Source organism: Python bivittatus, unplaced genomic scaffold (genome assembly GCF_059951505.1).
Source record: "Python bivittatus isolate LINGU-HERP-01145 unplaced genomic scaffold, Pbiv_v1 ctg000820_np1212, whole genome shotgun sequence".
Lineage (NCBI taxonomy): Eukaryota > Metazoa > Chordata > Lepidosauria > Squamata > Pythonidae > Python > Python bivittatus.
Window position 1 is genome coordinate 158,966 of NW_028277107.1, and position 9,226 is coordinate 168,191.

The following is a 9,226-nucleotide window of genomic DNA, read 5'->3' on the forward strand; positions in this document are numbered from 1 at the left end:
CCACCACAAATCAGCCCTGGGAATTTTCAGGTTAGAGTAATTCCCATGTCCACCAATTATAATAGATGGAACCCACAGGATTCTAATTCTCCTACAGCTGTGAATCCTACGCCTTACCTGGTAAGGCATGCCATGTGGTTCCCATATGACGTTGGATTCACCATTAGTGAGTTTAAGGGGCCCACTTTTACGGTTGCCGTTCACTGTTTGTCTCCCAGCACGCGCTGGCTACTTTTAAAGACCAACCATTCCACTTCTACAGAGACTTACACACGCATCGCTTCGCTTTCACGCTCTCTTTGCACTTTACCAGGATTTTCACCATCCCTAGCTGCATCTCACCATTCAGGTCCCTTCCCAGAGGACTACCCAACCCGCCAACCGCCCAGGAGGTACTTTCTTTTGCTGTTTGCAATTTCTCACCTGGGTTTGTGCACAAAGTTGCCTGGTTGATTTCTCCAAGGCTCTCTTTTCCGGGGGTCCCTTTACTTTACTTCTTCACCAACCTCTATTTAGCATCCTGGGATCCTTCACGGGTACCGGACCTGGAGCAAATCCTGTTGAAGGACTGCTGAACTCAGCAGGGCATGCCTTCCTTCTCTGGGGTGCCCCCAGGCTACCCGGAGACTGTTGGGATCCCGGACGAGCCCCCAATTGTGCAAAACAAGCAGCACAAATCTCTCTCTGGGTTGGTCAGAAGTAAAGTTTTATTGGAAGCATTTGCAAAGGCTGGTGGGCTTCATTGCAAATAAGAAGCCACGCCCACATACACACTCCAGCCTAATTATATACATTCCCGATTGCAAGTCCCTCCCCTTTTCCCCATTGGCTAAGGTACTCTGGGTGTACAGTCTTTCCGGCCGCTCTAGGAATTCTCCCTGGTCCCTCCCACCTCATCTATGGTAATTGCTCAAGGTTTCAGCTAATTGCATTATACTGATAAAGATTGCTCCAAATTAATTTGTATTTACATTGTCCCACACAAGGAGACAACTTCCTCTCCATCTGCCACTATTTGATAACCATAACACTTAACACTACTTCCTTATCTCTCTCACAGCTGCACTCTTAGCATGCTCAAGCTACTATTTGTCAGTAATAACATATTTTATCCATCTCTCACAGGGTGACTCACAAATATAGCCAAAGTCCACCACAAATCAACACCAACTAAATCCACACTGACACCATGCTACCAATCTCTCTTAACATTGGATTGTATGAAGATTTTTCAAAAGAACTTTAGGGCCAAATTTGCCTGTATTGGCTCATCTTTACAGTTGGGACACCATCTGTTACTTTTCCATTTTGCATGTCTGTGTATTGATTCATTCAATGTTCAGAGAGTTAATGCCTCTGCTCCTTGCCATTATTCAAATAATAGTGATTTCTTTGTTGTCTTGGTGCTAAAGCACTAGAGATTTTCTGCAAAATTTCAGAAGACACAAGTAAGTCAATAACGTGCTTTCACCTCAGTATCACATTAAAGTCTTGTTGGCTGATGTCATGGCACTGGAAAGTCTTGGGTGGATAAATGGATGTGGAGGAGGTCAGAGCCTAGGGAGTTTTTTAAGGCAGCCAGGAGCTCTGTTTACTCCTTTCTCCTTCAGATGTGAAGCCTTGGCTGGACTCTCTGAATCAAGGAAGTCTCTGAACCTTCTGCCTTGGAAGGTTTCTTCTCCCTCTTCTTGATCTTTGTTCAAAGCAAACACAGAACTGGGGGCTCCATCAGGATCACCAATCCTGTTTCTGCTTGGGCTGCTTCTGTGGCCCCAGGGAGCCTGTGGGATGCTCAGAGCGAAATGCCTCCTGATTCTGACTAAGGTTGTACTAGACTCAGAGAATCATTACAGGACAGGAGAGCATTTCATTGGTGGCATAATCTCTACATTCATTGCTAGGTTTAAACCATTCATCTTCCTTAAACCTCCTTCAACTAAGTCATTCAGAGAAGTCCATCTTCCTGCACTACTTTACAACCACTCCATTTAATGACTAATTTTGGAAGTTCCAGCCCTCCTCTCTTACCAGGCACCCTCCCTCTTATCTTCTAGTTTTGCTGCCTTTCTATCACCTTTCTCTTTGGGGTCCTATTTTATGTCCTTTGGCTAGTGGGATTTCTTTGGACTTGTCAGGTAGGGTGACCGAGTGGACAACTTTGGCTTTCCTCGAACATGCAGAATGAGCCTCCACTTGCATCTTCCAAGCCCGGCTAGACTGAGAGACAGCTTTCCTTCTTGGCCTCCTTCCTCTTCACTGGTCAGCTGAGGACAAGCTCTTTCTTTCTCATGCAAGCAGCCTTCAGTATCACCTTTTCACTCACTGAAAAGACAGTGGGGGTTGAAAGAACAAAGGGGCAGTATTGTACCAACACAGTTTCTTTCCACAGAGTTCCTGTTTTGAGGCTGATCCCACTGTTCCTGATTGCCAGCATCTGGGTTCTCCTCCTGGGATCTTCTCCAGCCTCTCGGCATTCCTTGGCCTTCTGAAGGTCTTATGGCTGAGCTGACTGTTTTGTTTCTCCAGTATTGGCCACAAATCATGGTTTCAGCCCAGCCCTTTAATCCAATGAAAAGACTGGACTCAAGAAATTCATTTACTCATTTATTAAGGCACCTTAGTAATTGAAGACCCTTCCCAAGAAGAGAGCCCCGAAAATAGAAAGCATAAATCTTTTATACCTTTTCAAAAAACAGCATCATAATCAGAGATTACATGATTGGTTACATAGTTGAGCATGTGCCCTTAATAACTGACATCCCATAATAACCTAACACATTTTCAATCCATATGTGTCTGTCTCCAAGACAACTGGTGCTTTTCTGTATCTGGTGACCCAGGGGTACTACGGGTCAAGGGGGGAACCCTATAAAACAGTATAAGAAACCGTGCCAAGCCAATCCTTTTCTAGTATTGACTATATTTTATGAATGTAAAAAATGAAAGTATAGTTCCTAACTGAGAATGAGGTTTATGCATACACAGATCAAGTTAAACTGCGGTACGTAAGCCTGGAACACCTTCTAATTTGGAGTATAAATTCTGCTGGCTGTACTGTAGGTTGGTATCATTAATTGATATGGATATTAAGATTTTGACTATTGATTGGCTGTGTAGTTGCAAAAGGTTTTATAAGAGATGATCCACTCCTGCCAGTTAGGGTTTATCAAGGATAACTGAGCATCAAACAATTTACATTTATTAATGGATAGATTGGAGGTAGCTAAAGATGGAATGGACTTTGCTGCAATGGTATCTTTAGATGCAAAACAAGCCTTTGATTTGATTTGGATTATATTTTAAATTAAGCAGTGGTTATAGCTGGTTTCCAAGAGATTTTTTTCATGGGACTGAGATTTATTATTTGCAACCCTGCTCCAGAGTTGTAACAAACCAAATGATTTCAGAACTCAGCTGTGAGTATCCAACATATAAACAGGCTCTGATTGAAGCCAATTTTGTTTTTTAAATGCATGTTCATATTTGCTCTTTGGTCTTGCAGTTTTTCTGTCTGGTCAGTGATGACCTTGATAGGGAGTTCCTCTCCTTCTTTGCCCCTCCCTCCTTCACCTGGACAGCAATGACCAGTTGCTTCCCATTCCTTGGGCACATTTCTTCTGTGGCATGCAGGCAAATACGGGGCCCAGCAAAAACAGTGCCTTTAATTCGACAACTTCTTCTTTCTTAGAGGTCCTTACAAGCTGAACCAATCCTCTGAGAAAGAGAGATTTTGCTTGGGAGTTGATTGATCTCCACTTTGGCTTCTGGTTCTTCAAATGCCACTGGGCTCCTCCCTTAAAAAAGAGAAAAATATTTCAATGTTGGTTGGTTAATTTACTTCCAAATATTTGTATGCCACCTCTTCTTGTGATTCCAGGGGGCTTATAATGAATACAATAAAGATACAGCATGGAGAGACATCAGAGTCCTCAGAGGACAGCTGTTCCAGGAGGAGGGGGCTGCTGCTGAGAACTTCCTCTCCCTGCTAGATTCTGTATGGGAAGGCAGATTCTACTATTCTTCTATCATAGGCCTTCATCCATAATCAGCAGCAGTTCATTTGCCCAAGAAGCCTCCTGGCAACCAATACAGCTCTTGCAAAATTGATATCAACCTGGGCCAGTTGGTGAGTGGGATGCCACCTTTTGTGCCAGCTGTAGCTTCTGAGTCAACTTGAAGGGCAGTCCCACATAAAGCAGATTATAGTAGTCTGGCTGAGAGATGGCAAGATGTGAGCCTTTACTGTCTTGCATTCAGGAATGGGCCCAATTGGCAGACCTGCTGAAATCCCAACCACAGTTTTCACCAGTTGTTCCAGCAGGTGCCATGAGTCCAGGAGAAGTTCCACCCCAGCAAGAGCTATGGATCAAACATCCATGATACCACAGAGTGTCTGGAGCAGCATCAACTTTGCCTTGCTGGGATTCAATCATAACTGTTGCTGGATCCAGTTCCTCCTAGCCTCCAGACACCAGGTCAGGATTTCCACCACATCTCCTCATTGTACAGTCAAGATGTCAAATTGCATATCATCAGCATATTTGGTGGTAGACAAAATCACACTGTCCTGCTATAGAAATAGACTGGTCTTTGTTTGTGAAGCTGGAACTAACTCCTATAACAAGTATTCCTTGTCTAAGTATAATATTTATTAGCCATCGTTCTGGAGCATGAATAAACCTATAAGTCTTCTGACCCAGTAGGTGAAATTTAAGGATTGTTGTGACATTCATTCATATCCAAAACTTTGTTACACACTTAACAGGAAGGAGAAAGGAGTAAATCATATGGATTAAAATGAGATAGACCACTTCTACCATGACTTGAAACAACAGGACTTGGTGTTCTGTTTTTTTAAAAAATCTTAACATATCAAAACCTGTTAAGTGGACTTTCTAAGAAACGTTTTGGGGAAACAGATATCTAAGAGTCATTTTCTATTTTATTTTGACATCAAATGTTCTTTTGTATTCAGATCTGGTCTTAGAAAAATAATGTAGCATTTGGGGAGAAAGATGAAGCCCAGAAGGCCAGCAGTGGAGGCCAAGATGGAGAAGATCTGCACAGCCACCATGTACTTCCCCTTGGTACTCAGATAAGTGGGCACAAAGGACACCCAAACGCTGCAGAAGACCAGCATGCTGAAGGTGATCAGTTTGGCTTCATTGAAGGCCCCTGGAAGGTTCTTGGCCAGAAAAGCCACCAAGAAGCAGATGGCAGCAAGGAAGCCCATGTAGCTGAGGGCAACATAAAACATGAGGACAGAACCTTCATTGCACTGCAGGATGATCTCTCCAGACTGGGAGTTCATGTCAGACTCAGGGAAGGAGGGAGAAGTGCCCAGCCAGATGCTGCAGATAACCACTTGGACACCTGAGCAAAAAAGGACAATGGAGTTGGCCAAGCTCTTCCCCAACCATCTCTGCACTTTATTCCCTGGTTTTGTGGCCATGAACACTAACACTACTGTGACTGTTTTGGCCAAGACAGCAGAGACAGCGAGTGAGAAAATGATACTGAAGGCAGTTTGTCGAAGAAGGCAGGTGGCTCTCCTTGGGCGGCCAATGAAGAGGAAGGAGGCCAAGAAGGAAAGCAGGAGGGAGACCAGGAGCATATAAGAGAGGTCCCGATTGTTGGCTTTGACTATAGGTGTTTCTTGGAATTTAATGAAGATTCCCAAGACAAGCCCTGTGGTTAAAGAAAGGAAGAAAGTAATGGAAGCCAGGATGATCCCCAGATTTCCTTGATAGGATAGGAAGGTTATAATCTTGTGTATACAGTGAACTTGATGGATGTTTGGATATTGATCTTCTCGACATTTGTTGCATTTTTCTGCATCTGAAAAAAGCAAAGGTAAGATTTCTCATTAATCATATACTTTAAAGAAATGCATCAGGAAATTGGGATGGTGTGAATGACTGCATGTGAAGGAAATCAGTCTGCAGTAAGAAAGGAATTGGGTCTGTCCTCCCCTCTTCACAAAGAATCTGGGCTCACATCTGCTGAGCATTTGGTTTCCACACATGATCAGTGAGGGAGAATTTTAAGGCCTAGCTACAAGCCCCTTATTGAAAGACATCTTCCCAGGGAAAACAAGGCACTGGTGTCAAAGTAGGGAACTCCCCCCTCCCCAAATGCACTTTCCCAAGGAAACCTGTCAGCTCAGCCCTGAAACCATTCCATAGCTTGGATGATAAAGATGAAATAGGTGAAGGAGGCAAAATTGTCAGCTCAGCCATAAAAACTTGAGAAGACCAAGGGATGCTGAGAGGCAGCGAGAAGATCCCAGGAGGTGAACCCAGAGTCTGGAACCAGGGTACAGTTTGATGAACCCCATAAGAGTAACTTTTTAGGAAGAAACTATGTTGATAAAACACTGCCTCTTTATTCTTTCAGCCCCATTGTCTTGGTAATCTTGCCCCATTACCTCCTAGTTAAACCCTCATGGCCTCACTAACCTTGCTAGGCACTTGGTATGTTAAGTCCAATGAAATCTCTTGAATCAAACTATATAACTTAATTTCTGAAGTCTACAAAGGGAGAATCTATAACTGCTTCCTTCTTTAGACTTCTCTTTGCCTCCAGTGCTGTCAATGTTTCACTATGTTTCACTAATGTTTCACATAAATACTATGTGGTATTTTTAACGTCAGTTTCATCAGGGAAGGAAGGAAGGAAGGAAGGAAGGAAGGAAGGAAGGAAGGAAGGAAGGAAGGAAGGAAGGAAGGAAGGGAGGGAGGGAGGGAGGGAGGGAGGGAGGGAGGGAGGGAGGGAGGACCCACTGTTTTACCATTCCAGTGCTGAACTTGTTAAAAACCAAACAAGAAAGTCCAGGTTTTCCTCAGTGCATCAAGGGACCAACCCTTCCTCCACTTCCTGCCATGGAAAGAACTGCAGGAGAAGTATCACATACCACAGCTTATGTTAGCAGAAATCAGAAAACACTTGAGATAGAGCAAGAAAAGATAGGTGGAGGTGACCTTAAGGGTGGTTTCAGGGCGAGTTGGGGCATCCCTGCTCCAAAGTGTTAGTGACCACCTTCCCACCAGAGCAAGAAGGAAGTGTGACTCAGCCCCAACTCGTGGCTTTTTTCTTCCCACCCCACTTAGACACCATCCAGGAGTTGGAATGGCCATTAAGGCCACCACATCTACCATCCCTGCTCAGTAGAAGACCCATGTTTGGAAAAGTTCTGTATTTTGTGAATATAAGGAAAATGGGAGATGGTCTAAGAGAAGTGATTGGGCTCGGAATCCTACACAGTTGCTTTATTTTGGCTTCTCAGGAAAACTGAAGCTATAAATGTCAGATGCCACCAGAAATGGTTCCATGCAGACAGGGACAATTGTGAGAAGATGTGATCAATCCTCTCCCAAAGACCCAACCAGTATCATTTTACCCTGGAAGTAGAGTCACTCTCACTATTCAGAGAAATGGGATGACTAGCAAACTGAAACATGAAATTTATGAGGACAAGATGAAACCCAGGAAATCCCATCTTCATGGTAATACTTAGCCCTAGTTGGTCCAGTATCTTTTCATCTCCTAGCCTAGGTTACAAATACAGAAAGAAATGAACACGAAAGGTGTCAGGGTGAGAAATTCCTTTGAAAAAGCCCTTGCATGGGAAAGATCAAGAAAAAAGACACTTTGCTGAGGACTGACCCTTTCCTTCGGTGTCACCCACCTTCCATGGTGGAGATGGTTCCTTCTGCACAAGGAAGACAGTCATAGCAGCAGACGGGCTGCCCTTCCTGAGCCACCTTCCTGAATCCAGAACGACAGCGTTCCACACACCTGGAAGGAGGCAAGGGCTGAGGACAGAGAGGAAAAACATTCAGAAAAAAGGAATTTATTTTATGGAAGGAGGCTAAGGGAGAAGGGCTAACTGATCTGCAATTCAACACTGAGGTTAACTCAATTTTGAAGTTTGTAAAATCATTGACATTCATTGAACAGATTGCTTCCCTGCATGTTGCTTCTCTATTATCTTCTATTCTAATTTTTCACAGACAACAATCTTTAGATTTAGAATCTCAATTTATAATCTAACTTACTCAAGGAAAGATTGGACGGATATTTCGTGAATATCCACTGAATCCTGTGGTTCAACGGCTCTGATCTATCTACATTTGCAGAGGACTAATAAATGGTTTACTTAAATATTTAAGGGTTTATTTCTCATAGACACCTTGACATCTACCCAAGGAATATATTGCCTTGCTTAAAAAACCTAGATGACATTCAAAGCCACTTCCTAACTGAAGAATGCAACCCTGGGGGTAGGAGCTTCAGAGAGTGAAATAAACAGCTTCCCACCTTGTTCAGCCCTTCCATCTCTGCAGTCGCATTCGGGTTGATCATAAACATCACATCCTTGGATCCTTGTCTTTCTAGACTCCCAAACCTCACTTTGCTGACAGACATATTGGAGAAAATCACCCAGTTCACAAGGTCCAGGTCTGAGGCCAGCTCTCCCTTCTCATCCAAATACACCCCTTCTATGGAATTATTGTGAAACTGTAAATCTTGAAGGAAGAAATGGAGCTGCAATGGAAGAGAAAATGGGTATTTTTAGACTGGACATCCAACGATCCATGGTAAGACCCCTTCATTTTTTTTGGAGGTGAATGAAGATTTTTCTCTGTCTATACAAAATTAACATATCAGATTCATTTTCCCAATTCTTAAGGAGACAATTTATCAACAATTTAATTTTAAAACCTATTAACGTACACTTTAATTATATATGAACTGGACCAGCACTGAGATGGGACAGAGAGAAACCTGGACAGGCTTTGAAGTTTCAGTTATTACACCCAATAACAGCAAAGTAGCATTTCAGGAATCGTTGCAGTGTCTGTTTCTTGACCTGTCCTACCTGGAGGGGCTGCCATCAATCTTGAAAGCCTGCCCAAGTTTCTCTCTGTCCCAATTTATATGCAACAAAGTCAGGCAAGGGTTATTCTGAGTTTCTTTCCCAAATCTCCTTCTGTGTCAAATCCACAAAGTCCAAACCTTAATTCTGAAAAATTCCCATGAAACCAGGCCTGGTTCAGATAAATGCTCCATTATTGGGTGGTACATGCAGCTTGAAACAAAGCATTGCTAAAACTAAAGCCTGTGTAAACTTCCCTCTATTTATCCCCCTCCCCTTGTTGCCCTGGTGCCTCAATTCCTCTGCACCTGGTGGTGACCTCTTCCCTTCCTTCCTCTGCCTGCAATC